Below are 22,112 nucleotides of genomic sequence, written 5' to 3'. Positions count from 1 at the left end.
AGATTAGTGTTGAAGAAATCTCCAACATTTCCTAATTGGGATTTTACTTTTCTTTCAATTGTTGAGCAGTCAGAGGGACTATTACAATAGTCACATATGTATTGTCCACAAAATCTAGTGCAACATCACCAATACCATCTATATATAGCCTCAATAATCTTTGCAATGTAGGAAAAATCTCTTTGTTTTTCTTTGGCAACTCCTTTCTATACATCATGATCTTTATCTCTGAGTACCTTTAAACTTCTCTCTACAAGAACCAATGCTTTGATAACAATTATTAGAATATTTAGAATAACTAGGAAGGTGGGGCGGGGGGAATCAATTATGCAAGGTCCATATATACCAATTGAACAAACAAACACTTAATCAACTTCATATCTTATCATTCCATAGCTCAATCTCTACAGTCAACTATTAGCACCATCAACTAGTTGTCCACTGTCCTAAAATAAAAAAAACTACCAGAATGTAAACATTAATCAGTAAAACAATAACATCCACACAAGTTTGACAGTAGGATTTAACATGGGAATCCGATTTGGGAAAAACCACCAACAACATGTCACCAATTTTCACTCTTATGAAATGATCTCTATTAGGATCCAACCTTATTAAAGGCTTACAAAAAACACTATTAAATGTGACCTTGTTAAAGGATTTAATCACCTTGTTAGGAGTGGCCTTGTTAGAGGACTTTATAACATTCCATTAGAATGTCACCCTGTTAAAGGATTGAGATATGATTGTTAGGTCAACCTTGATTAAAGGATTTCAAATACTGTTTATAATGGTTAAAAAGTAATAGCAGGGTTTTGATTTGTTAACTAAAACTCACTTTGCATATAGAGATCTTAGTTTATCTCTAATGCACTGATTCACTATGTGGCCTCCATTCTCATCTCTATCTTTGATTCGCTTGTCAACCCTTCAAGAAATCACTCTTCACCTCTTCTCAACCTTTTTCTTTGATTCGCCAATCAATAAATTTAGTAACTACCCTGACATCAAACTCTATGGAACATCTTGAAAGTTCACCTTTGCACCTCCTTAAATAGGTAATTCTGATCTTTTTCTGCTTAAACATCACCATAGATCTTAGTTTTTATGATTAGATTCACCACATACAATGAATTTGATTGCCATTTAGTTTATTCTCTTATTTTGTAGAAACTTCTCTTGGAATCCATTCCTTAGGTCATTTACCTAATCCTCTCCTGGCATCAAATGATACAATTCATTGATCCTTATCTTCAACATGATTTCCATATCCCAAGAAATCAACTTAGTCAACTAGAAATTATGATTTCTCATAAATTGTTAAAATGTTGTTCCTTGACTAACACTAAGTTTGACACTCGATCATCATTGAGTTACTTGTTCATTACTGAATATATTGATCAACATATATTCAGTCACTCGATCATTAGTGATGCTCGATCAACAATAATTCTACCCAACTTATTCTGGCACTTAGTCAACACTAGCATCACTCAACATAAACTTTAAGTTCTTTAATCTTTTGCTCTATTACTTGGTCAAGCCTATGCATTTGATATGTCTTTGATCACATGTTCAGAGCTTTTGCATTACTGTATTCTCTCCTTGCAACATGATTTAAACAGTCAATTTATCTTGTCAAAGTCCAACTAATCAAGTACCCATAACTCAACCTTTCCTCTAGATACTTTTGTTATGAACAACTTCTCAAATCCTCTTCATCAATCAAATAGATATGACACTTAGATCAGATAGAAACCTATCTCACCGATAGGTTTGACATCAATGCCAACACAAAAATTGTTCCAATTGTAGTTTCCAACAATATCGTGAATAAGATTGAGTATAATATCATCTTCTACTTTAATAGGAAATGTGATTGTACATAAAGATAGTTTACCAATATTATCAAATCCATGAATAGAAATAGAATTAGGTTGGGCAAGAGAAGCACCCACATTATTTTATGGAACAAGCCAATGGTAGACACATTAAGAACCAAAATATTATCAACTAAGTATGTATTATAGCATTACTATTGATAAGAACAAAATAAGAGGGGATCCTATTGTTTTTGAACCGCTAAAGAGGGTAACTCATATTGGTGAAACTTAATTTTTATATTTTCTTCAAGAACAATTATTGTTTCATTTTACCTAGTAGGATGGGATGTAACAAGTTTTTGCAAAGATTCTTGTATTTTTTCATTATGTTTAGTTGAATTTTTAATTAAGTATTAGAGTGAGATATTGGTTAAATTATCATAAATTTCTTCAACAAGACCATACTCCTTACAAACATTTTGTGAAGGATGAGATATATCTCAATGAAGGTGGACAAAAAACTTACACCTCTCATTACTCAAAGCATGAATGGTATTGAATTTATTAGGATTTTAATTCTCAAATTTTTTCATTGTAGAAGGGATGGCATAAAAGGACATCATCATATTCTTCCAAACTGTCTTTATGAGTAGAGTGGACATTAAGAGTGTTAAAAAGAAAGTTCGTAATTAATGTCTTGTATCTAGGGATAAGGTTATCAAAATAAATAGAAGATGAAGTGTCATTAAATAACTTGTTCATCATATCAATATCTTGTACCAAAATATTATCCTCTTTCACCAAGGCACCCTCATGGTGGAGGGACATATTAAGAGAATAATCAACATCATTTTCCAATGGTTCATCCCGAAGAGGGAGATCATTGATAGAAGTGTTAAAATAATCTTCTTGCATCAATATGTCCTCATGGATAGGAGAGTCTTCAAAAGAGGGATGAGTGAAAGAATGGAATGTAGGTCACTATCACCTCTATGAAATATATGCATTATGATTTTTAACTAATATAATTGAAATAATCCATTCTTAATGAAAACATGTCCTAACTGCATGGAATAATATTCAATTTTAAAGTTTGTTTTCACTAATGAGAATGTATAAATAATGAATGAAAGGATCTATATTTTTATGAATTAAAAAGTGAATGATCAACAATAAGGTTCATGTAAAATTAGATCTATATTTCTCTATATATCCAAATCATAGTTAAGATTCAAGGAGTTAGGTTCACAAAAATGTAAGGTTGGTGAACTAGATCTCAAAATGGATGAAATATACTAACATAAACAAAATGAAATTGTAAGTGTGAGGCAATTACGTTTATATAAATTAGATATAGACATCCAAACCATAAATAAGAAAGATTTAAGATGTCTTAGGTTCACCAAAATGTAATGAAAGTAAAATAGGGTTTGCTTGCCTATGCATACAAATAAGGAATCTTAAACCTATTTCCCATTTACATTGAATGAAGACTAGTCAACTTTCCTCAAGATATTTCGCAAAAAGGTGAACTTAATCGTTACTTGTGATGAATTGAAGATGACTATGAGATTGTGTAAGATTAATGCAATATCCAAGGAAAAATATGATGAAATATTAACTTTGAACATACATGATATAACAAAAAATGACTATGCATATTTTTGACATAATATTTGGAAAGAACTTGAACAATAATTGAGTTATGATTCAAATTTGGGGCAAAATCAAGGAGGGAAACATACTCTTGGGACTCAGTCAATCAGGATGACTGGGTCCAAGCTATTTTAGAGCTAACAAAGACATTTTCTATCTCTCTTAATGCTTAGTTTGTATCTAACTCCATGCATTCACCACATGACCTATGCAAAGAAAATATTTTTTTTGGTTGTAAGGGTTTTTGCCTAGGTCAAACCCTGGTCTTAAATTAACCTTAGGATTAAAATATTTGAAAGTGCGTTAATATGTAGCTGATGTTAGATATGATAATTGAATTGTTTTATACCTTATTAATGCAATTCTCTTTGGATGCGATCATAATTATTTTAGAAAGTAAAGTCCACCAATATAACTGAGAGGGAGGATGAATCAGTTATGTGCTTAAAACAACTTTTAATAAATTTATCGAATCTAAAACTTGGAATCAAAAGATGGAAAAACCATAGAAATATAGCCAAACACAATAACACTAGATTTTTTAAGTAGGGAAACACATGATAGGAGGGAAAACTCAAATGGGAATGATACCTATAGGATGATGTACTAATATATTGGTTTCTTATGAAAGGATAGTCTCTGTTAGGAGCCAATGAACTACATTTAGTACATATGAGTCCCTATTAGGAGACTTTGAATCTTTATCATGAGATTCCAAACTTGTTCGGAGTTAATAGGAAGACAACTGAACCCATTTTCCAAATTGTTTCATGTCTTTCTTTACTAAACAATCCTTAGGATATCATATCCAAGTACATGAACTAACTAAACAATAACTCTTTTTCTAATACATTTCATTTGAAGCTCACAATACATCCTCAATGTCAATCTCTGCTCAGATCTTAGCCGTGTTGGCATAAAGTTATTTGCCATTAGTGACAACACTTTTCTCACAGTATTAACCGAGTAAAGAAGAACTCAGTGTTAACCGAGTTCAGTCGGTTAACATAGAACTCAGTGTTAACCGAGTTCAGTCGGTTAACTAAGAACTCAGCATTAACCGAGTTCGGTCGGTTAATTAAGAACTCAGTATTAACCGAGTAAAGACGGATGCAGTGTTAACCGAGTTCGGTCGGTTAACATAGGACTCAGTGTTAACCGAGCTCAGTCGGTAAACAAAGAAGTTTGTTCTACCGAGTTTGTTTTGCTATTCGGCCGACTCAGTTAAATTTTGTCTACTTTTATTTAGCCGACCATTGCATGTAATTTTAACCAGGATGGTATATATATGTAATGTATTGTATCATTCTAGATGTATGGGAAATATATGAAGTATGTGAAGAATGTGTGCGAAAGCATGTAAAGCTGAATTTTGAAGGTTTTCAGCAAAGTCAGCATTGGAGCAGAAAAGTTTTATCTGTCATATCAAGGACAATCAGAGCGTAGCAGATCTTATCAGCAATCAGTTGTATTCAGATCCACTGTTTCATTCTAACAGGTGAATCAGTTTTTATAAATCCTTTAACAGGGTAGACTTAACAGTCTTTGTACTAAATCTCCTAACAGAGTGCATACTTATGAAGTATGTTTCAAATCCTTTAACAAGGTGGATATAACAATCCTTTATGCTCCTAACAGGGCAGATCACCAGAAGTGATCATTGTATGCCTTAACTGGCTAACTTCCTACTGCAGTAAAGAAGATTTGTGGGTTTCATCCCCACCCCAGTTTTACTTTCTATTTTGGAAGGTTTCTGGGTCACCAAAATCTCTGTGCTTATGTGTTATGAATATCTACATACTGCAGATTAGGTGATTAGATATTTTACTGATTGATTTAAGATTTTATGTTTACTGATTCACCCCTCCCCTCTCAGTAAACTGTTATATCTTGAATATTTCCAACAAGCCGAATTTGTATTCAAACTTGCATAAACAATAAACATTCACATTGGATCACATTGATAATAACAACAAAGGAAACAAACTTTCTTTTATACCAAGTCCTAAAACAAGTATTGGGTTAGTCTTAAGGCTTCATCAATTTACAAATGAATAGTATACAATCACACTAATATATTACATTATGTAGCACCTCTCTCATTTGATTTCTATAAGTCATCTAGATGGATGCAACCTTGATGATCTTTCTTGGTGAGTGATCATGATTGGGACCATGAGTGGCCTACACGCTTGAGGTGATTGGATTTAGTTTACTTTTTCAATTGCTTTGTTTATGCTTATGGCCTATTCATGAGATTATGATGTGTTAGATGGTTCATTGAGGTTTGTGCTAGTGGTTACTAGGATCAATGAGGTATTATGATGTTGTTCCATGATTACCTAGAGATGTGTGCAAAGATTTCACTGTGTACTATTATCTTGCTACACGAGGCTAGGTTCTTGTAGTAGTGGTTAGTCATGTATATGACTGTGTTTGCTTATGTGTTTTAAGTGCCTTTTCATGTTGTGTAATCAACCATTATTAAATATTTAAATAATTAGAAATGGAGTGCCCATGTTGGATTCATTGGTTAGATGTTGCGGATATTTACCTTATTATATTTTGTTCCAAGAGGTACTTGTTACTCATGTTATGTTTTACATTTGAGATGACTTGAGGGTCAGATGTTATACTTTGATTTTAGTATCATAGACGTTAGACTACTATGATGTTCAGTTGATCATTTTTTCATGATGATACCATTTTGAGATGACAATATGTTTTATGATGATACCTGGTTATCCATATTTGGACATATCTCTGATTATGTTATGTGATGGATTTAATGCTATGGTTATTTACTTCATTCTTACTTCATTATGCTATATGTGAACATGAGTAATGTAAATGGATTATTTTAGTATAATTAAATAAATGGTTAAATTAGGCATTTAATGCATTTATTACTTCAGCTATGATATTATATGCAATTGTGCTTGATTGTGTATTTTAGTGTACATGATTTATATCCATGGCAGTGGCACATGGAGTTAGTGATTCAGCTATTCATATTTGACCAATGTCATTCCTTTATGGTCGACATACATTATTTAATTATTTAATTAAACCTTCCAGTGATTTGATAAATCCAGACTCATTTGCATTATGTGAATAGACCAATAAGTGTGTCTGTGCATTTAGAGTTTCTCATTGTTGCAAAAGTTGTTAAGGAAATTTTTGTGATTTTGGGTTTTTGGGCTTTAATTTTATTTGAATTTAATTTCTAGTAGCTTTTCCATAGATGAATTCCTATTACTAGGAATAGCCTATTTTCATTTGGGTTGATTCAGGGTTTAACTAGGTTGGCTAGTTATTTGCCCTAATTGATTATTCACTTGAAAAGTGAATAAGTATCAAAAGAAGAATTTAATTCCTCACTTCTCACTTTTGAAATAGAAAGTTTGAGAGTAAAACCCAAAATTTTTTGCATGAGGATTTACTATTTTGTTCGTTGTGGGAGTTATGGGCATGGGACCATCACAAGATTGGTCTCGTTGGATCCAGCTTGGGGAGACCTTAGATTGCCATGATTTTTGGCTACTTCTACGAGGTTCTCATCTTATGGTTCAGATTCTTGTTTTGCCCCTTTTGGCTGAGGTAGGGCTCTCCTATTTTATTGTTACAACTTCATTTCTACTTTTGTTTTTGGTATTTGTTCATTACGAGGCTAAAAACTACTGTTCCCCTCTATTTTTGTATGCTAGCTCTACCTGTTTAGGCGGGTATGAGCATTTTCCTATTTTCTAGGAAGGGGGTTTGGGGTTTTGCATTGTTATGCTAGCTGTTTTTGCATACAAACTCCAAACCCAAATTTTATTTGATATTTGTGGCTTTTGTGACTTAAGACCAAATGGGTTTTAATTTTGAAGTTTTTGAGTTTTGGGGTTTTTTACCTTGGTTTGTGTGCCACCCAATTTTCTCAGGTTTTCTTGGCATGAGGTTGGTCATAGACTTAAATTATTCGTAGGATGTCAGTCAGACCATTGTTACACTTTTATGTTGTATTCAGATGCGTGTCCCATCCATAATCCCAACTTTGTGTTTGGTTAAGTGATGTTTTTACCTAGTGTTATTGTTTCCTTTGGACCTTTGTTTTTATTTCATGGACACTAGGATTCATGTAGAATCCATACTCCCAGATTGAGGTCAGTTGACTGAGTTCATGATGTTGGGTCTTGTTGCATCATTGGAATTTATGTAGAATCCATACTCTTGGATTGAGGTTGGTTGAAGTGAGTCCATGATGCATGGTTTTATTGTTCTTGGGGATTTTTGTAGAATCCATCCTCTTGAGCCTATTTTGATTGAGTGATATTTTGCTTGTTTTATCATCCATTCCTTGTGTTATGATCTTCATGATGGTGGTGCACCACACATGAGTATGTACGCATACATTTGTCAGGTGACTTGCAAGGCCCGATCTTTCGAGAGTTATGATCATTGGGGTTGGGTTAGGAATATGCATGCCTACAGACACTCATCATTGGATGAGCATGGGTAGGGTAGGGTAGCATATGGAGAGGGATTCTTTTCCATAGCCCGATGTCAATTTCCCAAGGGTTGGCGTGCAAAAGTTTTAATCAAGCGATAACTAAATAAAATGTGTGAGTGGTAATAAAACTTAAGATAATAAAATGTATGTGTGGGGCCCTTTGTTGAGGAGTTGAAATGCATGATCCAAGCTTGAGATTTTGGATGCCAAGTGACTCTCCATGATGTTAGCCACTACATAGTATCCTATTGAGTGTGTGAGCAGGACCTGTAGCTTATGCATCCTCTATGTTCTTGGTTTTAGTCATCATACTGTATGGCATAAGTGTTAGCCATGGATGTTGTGCTTTATGTGTGTTTGTGGTTGGATTATTATCTCCATCAGTACAATAGGAGTGGGCCTATGGGTTTCATGTGGTGGGGAGGCATAGCTACCTTCACCACTATTGGGGACCGATGTACAAAGACAATTTTTTGTCCTAGTGCAACCATTGCTGGATTTTTTCACTTGGTACTTCAGGTTTCGGAGTATGCTTTCTTGTGATTTATGCTTTCATTGGAATGCTTGGATATCATGTTTAGATGATGTTAGTTATTTTACTTAGTCCTATATTATGATTTTTATCATATGATTAGATGATGTGATTTTATTAGTTGGAATGTCTATTGCTTTACTAGTTAGCATGTTATATTTCCTATTCATATGATGTTTAGCATATGATTAGATGATGTGATTAGCTTTGATGGAGTATCTATTTCTTATTGGATTAGATTGTTAGATTTCCTATTCTTATGATGTTATTATGCTTTAGTAGTGACATCCTCATAAGACAACTTTGACTATTTAGTTGGCAGTTTGGGATGTTACGCGTGGGGGATGACTAGGGCCTTTGAGGTCTCATGGTGCTATTATGGTTGGGAGGAATCACAAACTTACTTTTTTATTTTAGTACTTTGCGATGTTGCTTCTGTACACTGTGATGTTACCTTTAGCACTTCTATTATTGCTTTTTTAGATGGCTAGATGTAGTTTCATCTAGTAGTTATTGTTTCGAGTGTCCATGCCTTGACTGTGGATCCGGTACTCCCTGGTGTGGAGATCTTGACTTCTTGTTTTATCCCCTTGTTTGTCCTTGGAATATTTATTTATTTTCCTCAGCAACCACATTAGCATTGGGTGATACTTTAAAGTATTGCACACCCAAAGAAGAAGAATTGTGTGATACTAAAAAGTATTGCATGCCCATAGGAAAACTATTGTGTGATACTTTGAAGTATCGTACACCAAATGGAGGAAGGTCCTATGATACTTGTGAAGTATCGTATGCCTTCTTAAGAAGTGTCATATAGACCCTAAATGTATCGTACACCTTCATTAGAAAGTTCATATGATACTAGAAAGTGTTGCACAGTGGTGGAATAAAGTATCACCTAGGTATTTGGAAAAACCTGTTCGGGCAGACAACAGGCACTTTTTGGTTTGACTAGAAGTTTTTGAGAGGTGTTTTGACTACCCTCTATGGTGTCCTTGAATACCTTGGAATTGGATTTTGAATTTAGAATGTTTTGGATTCTGAATCATTTGCATTCTTCTATGGTTTGTCATTTTTGTTTGGTGGCGGCGTTTGGAGATTTGTTGGTTGCTGGGTTTGTTGGTGAAGTCTTCCATTGCAATCTTTGTGATCCCTATGTGATTTTGTCATGTGCATTCATAATTGTAAAAAAATATATATCTTGGATTGTATTGGCTCCTTGTTCCAAGGATCTCTAGGTGGGGCATTACATCTAGTATTAGAGCCCATGTTTAAACATTGGGATCTCTGCGTATATGTTGCCCATATGGTTGCTATTGTGTTGTGTGAGTGTGAGGGTATTGGTTGGAGCTCATGATTTTTTTCGCTTTGGTATCTATTGTGATGGACTTCCTTGTCCAGTAGATGCGACTAGAGTAGTTTGAGAAAAAGGAAGTGAGTCTTTCCTCATTTTTAGATGGAATTGATGTGCCTTTGTTTGGCTGGTTACTTGTGTGACCCTTTGGATGGAACCACTGATTAGAGTCCATGTGTTGGCTTTGAGTGCCTCTTTTTTTTCTCCTTGTGGAGTAAGGTGCATTGTTTCCTTGTTTTCTCCTATTTTTTGTTAGTGTAGTTTTTAAATTTTCTAGCGGGTTATTTATTTTTCCCTATATTACTAGATTTTTTCTACACTTTATTAATCTTGCTTAGGTTAATAAAGCATGTCTTATTAGGTGAATGGTTGTGAGGTGTCACCTTCCTACATGTGAGCATCCGTTAGCTATCTTGAGAAGATACTTTTCTATCTTTAGTCTGATAGATGGTTGCTCCTCATTGGTTGGTGTTGCCACCTCCTCCCTCTTTCTAGCCTATATAAGCATGATACCTGACTTGTATTTGCATCTTTTGTTTTTGCATCCTCTTAATGCTATTTTACTTCTAGCATTTGCATTACTCTCTTGGAGACTAACTCTGTGTTGCTATTTTGATTTTGTATCATTTGCATTCATAGTTTAGATATCTATTATTTGCACTAGTTTTTTGCGTTATTAATTTTTTTAGATTCTAATGTGGTATCAGAGTCATTCTATGTGCAAGAATAGATTTAGTTTTCTTATTTGAGAGATTCTGGGGGGGGGGGGAGGGTGGGGGGGCTAATAAATCTTAGTGTAGGTTTTTGAAAAACTCAGTATGCTCTTCTCTTGCATCTTTAGATGATCTTGAGAATTAGAAAAGTTTGACAAAAATGTTTTTGATCTTTGGGGTTTACACGTGTTTTATGAAATCTGGGTGATTGCATCATTTCTGGTTATACTGACAACATTTTTGGTTGCTTTGACGTGTCTAAGAGGCTCGAGAATTTTTTTTTGGCTTTCATTTCACTGAGATCGGCGATCATCATACAAATTGTGAAACTGGGGTTTCAATCTCAAATTTGACAACCAACTTAAGTATTTGGTGCTTTCAATCAATATTGCAAGTTCGAGCATGCCATTGATTGACTTAGATAGCTGATTCAACCTTTGCATGTCATCTTTTTTTTGTTGGGGTCATTTCTTGGTTGCTGGGGCCATTTTTTGTCATTAAAGGCATCTGATTTACACTACAACTACATCTTTTGTACATCAGCAATAAAAGCACTTTCTGGGTTTTGTTCGCAGCACCAAAAAACCATCTAGGTATCTTTTAATTTTGCATGTAATCTATATATTTTGCAGAATTGAGCACGAAAAGATACAACCATACCCCTCTTCATTGGTAGTCACAGATTTGAACGCAATTTTCAAATTCTTCATTCTTGCTCATACAGACACTAATTTTGATGATTCTTGTTATGATCTTGGCTTTTTTTTTGTGCTCTATTCACTAGTGCAGTCATTTTTTAATTTTCATGTATAATATTTTTAAAAATTGCAGATTCTCGGCCATGACTTTGCATAGTTCTCATTTTGGAAACTTTGGAGGATCATAAATTTCTCATACGACCTCGTATCAAGTTGATTCTTTTTTTTGAAAGTGCATAATTTTTTGAGTAGATTACAGTGGTGCTATTTGTTTCCTTGAGTATTGTGCCCAAGTTTCACTTTTAGCATATGCTTTTTGTGAGGGTTTTGTAATGCATTGAAATCAAGACCACTTAGTATTTCTTCGTAGTGGTAGTTGTAGATGCACTAAAATAAAGTGCTAAATCATATTTCTTTGGGGGAGGGGGAGGGGGGGGGGGGGGGTTGGCGTTGTCGTGGCTAGGTTCTCTTCTTTTTAGAATTTCTTCTCTGCATTTCTTCATCATGGATCAAACAAATATGCCCATCCTAACTCTATACAATTACTTTGAGTGAAAATCACACATGAAAATTCACTTAAAGTAAGCTGGATTAAATAGGATAACTATGGGACTTGAAACTAAACTTGATAAATATGAAGATAAGCTTAAGTGGTTTAACAAATGTGATGAGGCATATGGAACATTATGCTTGTCTATTTCTCCTGACTCACTATTTCACATTGAGTCTTTGGATATACCATATGAAATATGGACAGAGCTAGAAATACTATTTCCCACACAAGATTCAATGTGGGGTCATATGTTGGAAAATGAACTAATTAGTTTAAGTCCAAGCAATTTCAACACAATCCAGGATTTCTTCACTAAATTGGAATCACTAAGGTTGTAGTTAAAACAATGTGGAATTGAAAAGAAAGATGAACAATTGATTCTTAGTATTCTCTCCAAGCTAAGTTCAGAATACTCTGTGTTTGTCTCTACCTTCTATGCTATTAAGGGTGCACTTGGTACTTAATTCACCATGCCATCTTTAGGTGATTTTGCTGTCAATCTCACTCAAAAATAGGACAAGCTAATCTAGATGGGGCACTCTTAAGTCCTCCAAGTCACATGCCTTGGCTGCCAACCAAGGTACAAAAGAAAAAAAAAGGACAAAGTAGTAACAACAATAGTAAGGATGAGAAACAAAACAATAGCAAGGAGAAGAAGGATTAGATATCAGTTGCTTCAAAAGAAACTATTGACACCCCATCTTCCAAGGGCAATAAGCCTAATAAAGAAAAAATTGTAAAGGACCCAGTCATGATTAACATAAATGTTTGAAGAAACAAATTGATCACTTGACACACATTCTTGAGAAGAATAACATCAATGTTCCTGAGTCTATCAAACAAAGTTCTAATTAAGGGTCTAACAAGGAAAAAGAAAACAACAAGAGGAAAGGAAAGGGAAAGGTCCTTGTTGCCATTGCTTCCTCACCATCCATTTGGGTTCTTGATTCAGGTGCTTCACACCACATGGCTTCATCTAAGGAAGAACTTGCATCCTTGGAGCTGTGTACTATGCCTTCTATTTTGATGGGTGATGAAACTCCTATTGAAGTGTGTGGGAGAGGGTTTGTTGATGTGGGGTATGGCACATTCCATGATGTTCTTTGTGTACCCTCATTATAAACTAATCTCCTATCAGTATACTAGATCACTCACATAGGTTCAGGCAAGTAGGTTGAGTTCACTCCTAATTCAATGGAGATTTGTGAGTTGCACAGTGATTCTATAGTTGCAGTTGGGAGAGCAGATTATCAATCACAACTCTATCTATTTTCTCGCTCTGTTCTTGATCCTCCTTCAACTATTTTTCTTACTCACTCTAATGATGTGAGTAAATTATGGCATGAACAGTTTGGCCATCTTAACTTTCGCTACTTGCATCAGCTCAACTAGTAGAGCATGGTCACAGGGTTGCCTTTAGTTCAATTCTCAGGCAGTGTTTGCCAAGGTTGCATTCTTGGTAAGCATCCTAAGCAAAATTTTGAGAAAGCTAAGGCATGGAGAGCTTCACAGATACTAGAGTTAGTTCACAATGATTTGGCTGGTCCATTTCAACATCCTTCTTTTAGCAAGGCCCAATATGTCCTCACATTCATTGATGAATTTTCTCGATATACTTGGGTGTACTTTTTCAAACAAAAGTTAGCAGTATTTGATCATTTTTAGGACTTCAAAACTTTTGTAGAGAAGCAATCCGAGAAAGCCATCAAAGTTTTGCACACAGACAATGGTGATGAGTATGTCAACCATTGGTTTGAGAGATTTTGCACTTCAGAGGGGATTGATTTGCAGCATTCAATTCCATACAATCCTCAAAAAAATGGTGTTGCACAATGGAAGAATAGATCCTTGAAGGAAATGGCAAATTGCATGATTCACTCTAGATCTCTTGCACCACAATATTGGATAGAGGCCATTAACTATGCTTGTTATATCTAGAATCATGTTCCTCACCGAGCTTTGAAGAGAGTTACTCCTTTTGAAGCTTGGAGAAATCGAAAACCATCAGTTAAGCACTTTCAAGTTTTTGGCTCTCCTACATGGGCCCACATTCCTATAGAAAAGTGCAAAGCCTTGGATATGCAGAGAAAACCTTGTATATTTGTAGGTTATCTTGATGGTGTGAAGGGTTATCGGTTGCTCCACCCTACTACACATATGTTGTTCATTGAGAGGAGTGTTCAGTTTGAGGAGGGGTCTTCAAGCTCACTTTCTATCACTTCTCTAACTCCTACTTTGATACTAGAGTCATTTGGAATACATGACAGATCTTCTGATGAGTTAGAGATTCACCTAAGTAGTCTTCTACCTTCACTTTTGATGTAGAGAGTGATTCAAAGAACTCACCTCCTTCCTCTACTAGTCATCATTTAGAGGTTAATGATTCCCCTCCATATTCTCCATCTTCTGGTTGACTTCGGGCTAGACAGACCTTGTAGTTTGCAGGTGATTGGGTTGGGGATCCATCAAACACCAGGCGAACTCATTCACAATTTCAAGATGCTCTACATGTCTTCATTGCTATTGCCTCAAATCCATAATCCTTTCATGAGGCTTTTGGTATTCCTGAGTGGGATACAACTATGCAAGAAGAGTATAGTTCCTTGATGAGGAACCACACTTGGGATCTTGTACCTCTTCCTAAAGGAAGAAAACTTGTTCGATGTAAGTGGATCTATCAAAATTTTGTTGTTGCAGATGGGTCAGTTGACAAGCATAAGGCTTGCTTGGTCATTAAAGGATTCTTCCAAGTTCCTAGGATTGACTACTCTGAGACTTTTGTGCCAGTTGCCCAAATGAATTCCATTTGACTTGTTCTTTCCATTGCTACAACTAATCGTTGGGAAGTACATTAGATTGATGTGAAGAGTGCTTTTCTTCATAGTGACCTTTATGAGGAGATATACATGGAGTAGCCACAAGGTTTATTTTAGGATTCTTCACTTGTGTGACATCTTCAAAAGTCTCTCTATGGCCTCAAACAAGCTCCTCAGGCCTATTATGCCAAGATGGACTCCTTCATTCTTTCAATTGGGTTCACTCAGTGCCATTTTGATCCTAATGTCTACATTCTACAATAGGGTGATTCACTCCTATTTTTGGTTTTGTATGTTGATGACTTGCTGATCATAGGAAGTTCTTCACCCACCATTAAGGCTATCAAAGTTTCCCTTCAGGATAGTTTTTTGATGACTAACTTGGGCTTGTTGCATTATTTTCTCAAGATTGAGATCTTTCAGTCTCTTTCTGGGATCACCATCACACAATCCAAGTATGCTCTAGATTTACTCTTGAGGTTTCATATGGTTGACTGTAAGCCTGCTCTAACTCCTTTCCTTTTCGAAGTCAAACTTGAGGCTTAGTGTTCTTCTCCACTTGTTCATGGCACCTTGTATTGCCAACTTGTTGGGAGTTTCATTTATTTGACTCATACGAGACCTGATATCTCATATGCTATAGGCATGGTCTCTCGATTCATGTAGGAGTCTCATGAGCTACACTAGAAAGCAGCCAAGAAAATCCTTCACTGCATTCAGGGTTCTCACAGTTATGGGATTCAATATTCAGCAGCCATTGATCTTGATTTGGTGGGACACATAGATTCAGATTGGGTGGGTGATTCTCAGGATCACAAGTCTACTTCAAGTTACAACTTATCACTTGGTTCAGGTCCTATTTGTTGCTCAAGCAAAAAGCAGTTTGCTATTGCTCTATCTTCTACCAAGGTTGAGTATCGAGGGGCTGTAAAAGTAGCTATTGAGGCCATTTCGCTTCAACATCTTCTCACTAAGTTTGGCATCCAAATCAGATGACCATCAATCATATTTTGTGATAGCCAGAGTGCCATTCAGATCTCACAGAACCTGGTCTATCATCAATGGACCAAACACATAGAGATCCACATGCACTACATTCAAGAGCTCATCCATGGTTATGTCATCAACCTTTGCTATTTTTTGACTTCCAAGAAAGTTGTTGATATCTTCACCAAACCCTTCACTGAGATAAATTTATTTCATTTTCGAGCTTTTCTGGGGGTGCGAGATGCTTCATCTTTTTTGGGGGGGGGGGGGCTCTTCCTCTCACTTAGAGTCTTGGTTTTTTTTGGGGGTCTCTTTTCTCTCTCTTTTGGGGGAATTTTATGTACATGGGTACCTCATCAAGCCTGACTTGTTGGGACCCATTTCTACATCCACCTAAGCTTTGCTTATGGGGGGGGTGTTAGTGTAGTTTTTTAATTTCCTAGTGGGTTATTTATTTTTCCCTATATTACTAGGTTTTTCCTACACTTTTATTAATCTCACTTAGCTTAATAAAGCATGTCTTATTAGGTGAATGGTTGTGAGGTGTCACCTTCCTACATGTGAGCATCCATTAGCTATCTTGGGAAGATACTTTTCTATCTTTAGTCTGATAGATGGTTGCTCCTTATTGGTTGGTGTTGCCACCTCCTCCCTCTTCCTAGCCTATATAAGCATGCTACCTAGCTTGTATTTGCATCTCTTGTTTTTGCATCCTCTTAATGCTATTTTTATTCCAACATTTGCATTACTCTCTTGGAGACTAACTCTGTGTTGCTATTTTTATTTTGTATCATTTGCATTCATAGTTTAGATATCTATTCTTTGCATTGGTTTTCTAGGTTATTAATCTTTTTAGAGGTTAAGAGAGACTCCCTCTAAGCCCTAATGCTTTGTAGTTATGATCTCTCTAACCTTGTATCTTCTAGAGGAGTGTCTAAGTCAAGTTTCTCATAATAGTTGGCTTAAGGTTGGAGATTGAGTTTAGTAGTAGGTTGGGTGTGGTATTCCTAGCATGTTGCTAGAGGGACATAGTATCAATAGATGCATATTACCATCTTATGAGTTGGTATACATGATTTTGTCCACTAATGATATTCTTTGCAACCTTGTGGGAAGGTGATATCTTGTCTAGTTGGATTATATAACCCGAGTTCCTAGTATTAGTTGAGCTTTTTGTACCATAGAGACTATGTGCTCCTATGCTTGGTGGTTAGTTGTGGAGAGTGTCCTTTGGAGTATATATTTCTTCCTCATCTACCTTTACTCCTCTATTCATGCTACCCATGAATGTATAAGAACATATCTTTCTTACAAACAGGTTGTAAAGAGTTTTTCATGTTATGATCTTCCTATAATGTATACCTCTCCCCTATTATCTCTAAAAGGTATTTTTCATGTATTACTCTCCCCCATTGACATAATGATAAAGGGTGTCATTATGCCAATGCTCTAAAATTTCTTTGATCCAATATGCAAAATCTCAAGTGTCCAAAGACATTGTTGAATACTATTACCAAGAGTCCTTAATGACTCATCTCAAACATAAATACTCTCCCATAGGAGAAGCATCAAGCATTCAGTCTAGACAAAAGAATAGTGCTTTGATTCATACTAGATCGATGCAACTTTGCATCAACTTCTTTGAAGAAGGTTGTGGTATAATCCCAAGCATCCCTCTCAAATACTCAAATTTATCCATAGCCAAAGGTTTTATAAATATGTCTTCTATCTTCTTCTTTGTGCTATCATACTCCAATCTGATCTCTTTCTCTACTACCTTCTCTTAGAAAGTGATAATTAAAATGTGCTTTGTCTTTGAATGTAACACTGAATTCTTTGACATGCTAACTATATTTTTGTTATTACTATACCATTTTAAAATGGAAACACTTTCCTTTTAAGACCTTTCAGTACCCATTCCATAACGACTTTCATAGGCCATGGATGGATTTCTAGTGGATGTTCTTTTTCTCCTCTTTTGCACCATATCTTCTGCTTTCAAAAATATTGCATTTGAGACCTATGGGATCCTTTTCTTACTCTTTTCTTTGGTCTAGTTTGACCAAGACAATATTTACCTTCCCTAAGTTGACATTGACCCTCCAAGTCATCCTTGTCCCATTTGATTTCAGAGTGCAGGGCCTAAAGTGTCTCAAACTTTCCAATTATTTTATTTTACTCCCTAGTCAACTTGAGTTAATTTCCTGCCTAAAAGATAATATAAAAGGAGGCTTGGGGGATTCATTTTCACGTCTCATCTCATCATAATCAAGCACTATATGCATTCTAGAACTCAAGGCATCCAAGCATTCAAGAAAACAAGCAAATCCATTACTACTGTGGAGATATCCTACATCCTTCATACAGAATTCAACATCTACAACATACAACAAGACAAAATCCTTATTGACAAGGGTTTTAAGAAAGTTGAATCCTAATATTTATCTTTTTTTAAGTCATTTAAATTTACATTCACATTTCAAGGTTGATTCCTCAATCTAGAGCTTGACCAAGGAAAGTCCTCCCCCACCAAAAGCTCAAAACTAAGTTTTTATGTATGTAGTAGTAGGATATCAAAATTTTGCACACATATCTAGAAATAAATTCCCTAGAGCTTCTTAGAGAAGTTGGTTGAACTTTGTTATAGTACCCCTGGTACACATCAACCTCACAGGAATGTAACCCTCCAGGTCACTGCAGCTTTTTTGAACAAATGATTTCTAGGTTTTGTTCCTTCATCATTTTATTCATATATTCACACTTGGATATTTAGAAACAGGCTTGGATCCATAATTTTTGGAGCTAAAATACATCTACTACATATTTCAAGATCTATGCTATTTCACATTATCACACATGGGATACAATTTATTTCCTTATATTGCATTCCTTTTTACAATATGAATTAGATATTAACATTCCTTCATTTGGGTCTTTCTAATCTAATTTAGACCAAAAAAGGGATCATATTTGGAAATTCCCTTTATCGTGACACTTGTCTATTTGAATGGCTTAGTGGTAAAAAATGGAGTTCTACATATTATTAAAGTGTCTCTCTTTTACCCCTAAACAATCACAATCTATGATTATAGACTCAATAAACTCTATTCCAATATCCTTCAATATTTGTTTCATTCAAATTAGTTGATTACAATTATTTTCTACTGATACACGTTCTGCCTCTATTGTACTTTGTGAAATGCAATCCTATTTCTTTCTTAGCCAAGAAACCAACCTTCCTCCCAAGAAAATGCTCCACCACTGGTGCTTTTTCTATCATATACACTTCCTACCCAATCTACATCAGTGTATGCACATAATGTGAAATCATGTGATTTGTCATACCATAGCCCATAATATGAAGTTCCTCTCAAATATTTGATTTTTCTTTAGTGCTGCAAGATGTGTCTCTTTAGGATCTGCTTGAAATATTTCCATAATTCCAATTGCATTAGCTATATCAGGTCTAGTATGTGTCAATATTATAATCCTCCAGCCATAGATCTGAATCTTGTTTGTAATGCACTAGGAGATTCATCTTTACATCCTCTCACCTTAGGTGTTCCAACAAATTTACAGTTTCCCAATCCAAATCTTGTCAACAAATCCTTAAGATACTTGGTTTGTGATATAAAAATGTCATCCTTATTCTAAAAAATTTGCAATCCCAAGAAATATTTCATCTCACCAATCATACTCATCTCAAATTCTAATGTAGGAGAACCTAGTGGAGTAAGGGCAATCTTGTATCATCCAAAAATATGCTTATTATTAGTTTCTATTTAATGTGTTTGTATTTATGGATACTCATTTGGGCCAAATAAAGATTCCAATTTTCATAGTTCCACTATTGGTTTCATGGGTTAGTGTTTCTGAGCACCCCAGGATATGTGCTAATGCAGAAAATAGGTAATTTTGTAACTAAGCCATTATTATGATGAGTCAAAGGGTGTAAGTTAGAGGAACACTTGTAATTTTAATTTAATTTGGAGGTATGGTTGTGCTAACTAAGAGCACTTGGAAAACTTTCCAAAAATGTAAATGGTTTGTCAATTGGAGTCCCAGATCAAAAATTATGTCTCCCAAAAGTTGGACTACCATTTCTGGATTCTTCCAATTTCGCACCGACTTTTGACGTGTCTTCTAGAACCTTATACTTTTGTGGTGGATGCCAAATGACATATTCAAAAATGTATTCCTACTTCTAAACCTAATTCAGGTTACTTAAGGTCATTTCTTGTATTGTAAAAGTAGTTTTTGTGGAGTTTGGGAGAAGGTTTTTTCTCCAGAATATGATAACATTGTAAGCCCATAGGGCATGTAGTTGAGTCTATTTATGCTATATTGAATGTAATAACATATCATTTTTTATTATAACATTCTCCTTTTCTCACTGTGTTCATTTTGTCTTGGGTTGTGCCCTCATCAAATTCACTCTCTATCTCTTCTGAAAATATCTTGCTAGCTTCATCATTGCCTTAAAAAATGATGTCTCCCACAAATACTACAATAATTAGTAAATTATATTCATTCTTTCTTAAATATAAGTTATCATCTGTATTACCTTTCTCAAATCCCAAACTGATCAAATATTTGTCTAACCTCACATACTAAGCTCTAGGTGCTTGCTTTAGTCCATATAATGCTTTCTTCGATCTACAAATCATATCATTTTCTCCTATCAAAGAAAAGTCATCAGGTTGTTCAACGTATACCTCTTTTTCAAGTTCTCCATTAAGAAAATCTGATTTAACATCCATATGCTAAACCTTAAAAATTTTGTTAGTTGCATGATACAAAAGCACTTTGATTGCCTCCAAATTAGCAACATGTGCAAAAGTTTCTTCAAAGTCAATTACTTCTTGTTGTAAATAACCTTTGCATACCAATCTTTCTTTGTTTCTCACAACTTTACCTTCCTCATTCATCTTGTTTCTAAATACCCACTTAGTTCCAATTATGTTCTTGTTTTTAGGTCTAAGAATTAATTCTCAAGATTTGATCTTTTCCATCTGCTCAATTTCTTCAAGTTCATATCATTTATCCAAAATTCATTAGCACTCTTAGGTTCAACTTGTGATATTAAACATCATTCTTTTCTCACCTTGTTTCTTGTCATAACTCCTTTGTTTGTACTCCCAAGGTATCTTCTAAGTGTTCCCTACTCAATTTTGATTCCTGATCTTGATTCAATTCTTTGTTCTTCTCTTTATTCTTCCCTTTGTAATTCAGTTTGCAAATTAGTCTCAATTTCATAAAACAATTCATGCTCAACATTTTGATTATTATCCCTTTGATTAGTCTCTCCATTAGAATCATAATTGATTATCCTCTCTTGAATTCTAAATTTTTCATCAATTCTCACATTGACACTCTCAATAATGGTCTTCAATCTATAATTAAAACATATATATGATTTACTCTTTAATGAATATCCAAGAAACATACCTTTATTACTTCTATAATATAACTTCCCAATATCATCATCCCTTTTGATATAACACTTACTTTCAAATATTCTAAAGTATTTCATAGTAGGTCTATCTCTAAACCAAAGTTCATAAGGTGTCTTACCAGTCCCTTGTCTAATTTGTACTTTGTTCCATCTATACTCTAGTGTTCACTTCTTCTCTCCAAAAGATATGTGATACATTATTCTCAAACATCATTTCTCTAGCTGCTTCAATTACTGATTTGTTCCTTGTTTCTACTATCATATTCTATTGTAGTGTTCTAAGAGCTAAAAGTTGTCTCTTTATAGCATTATCCTCACAAAAGATGTTAAATTCATTTGAAATAAATTCTCCTCCTTTATTTGATCCGAAACACTTAATCGTCAAACTAGATTCTTTCTGAACTATACTCTTAAATATCTTGAGTTTCTCAAAAGCTTCAAACTTCTCTCTAAGAAATGTTACCCATATCATCCTAGTAAAATAATCAATAAGAAGCACATAATACCTTTCACCATGAAAACACTCATGTTCTTGTTGGACCACTCAAATCTTTGTAAACGATCTCCAACTTTGTTGAAGTAGCAATTTTTTTACTTGGAAATAAATATTTCTTCTTCTTTGCCATTACACATTCTTTGCAAATCATGTTAGAAGGTTTCACAATCTTAGGTAAATCTCTAACTGCGTGTGTTGTACCGATCTTCACAATGTTATCAAAGTTAATGTGACAAAATCTCTTATGTCATAGCCAGCTATCATCCACTTTAGCAACCAAAGATGTCATCTTAGTAGGATTCAATTGAAAAACATTACATTTGGTTCTTGTACCTATACCAATTAGTGTGTCATCTTTGTCTTTGATAATGAAAGTCTTCTCTTCAAATGGAAACTGTTATCCCTTGTCAATAGGTTGTCGAACACTTAAAAGATTTTGTTTTAATCCATCCACAAAGTAAACATCCTTAGTGTTAGTCTTTCCATCTATAACAGATCCTTTTTCTTTAACCTAACATGGTGCATATTTCCAAC

At 34.9% G+C, this 22,112-nt stretch overlaps 1 protein-coding gene across 1 annotated transcript in view; it reads right to left on the bottom strand.

Moving 5' to 3' along the window:
* The window catches only part of LOC149541561 (uncharacterized), a 61,578-nt gene that overhangs the window by 9,570 nt on the left and 29,896 nt on the right, over positions 1–22,112 (bottom strand). The gene's annotated exons all lie outside the window — the stretch shown is intronic.

Source organism: Cupressus sempervirens, chromosome 8, assembly GCF_028749045.1.
Source record: "Cupressus sempervirens isolate cs-2001-9-10 chromosome 8, ASM2874904v1, whole genome shotgun sequence".
In the NCBI taxonomy this organism is placed as follows: Eukaryota; Viridiplantae; Streptophyta; class Pinopsida; order Cupressales; family Cupressaceae; genus Cupressus; species Cupressus sempervirens.
The sequence above is the reverse complement of the archived record's forward strand: the minus strand, read 5'-3'. Positions and strand labels throughout refer to the sequence as shown.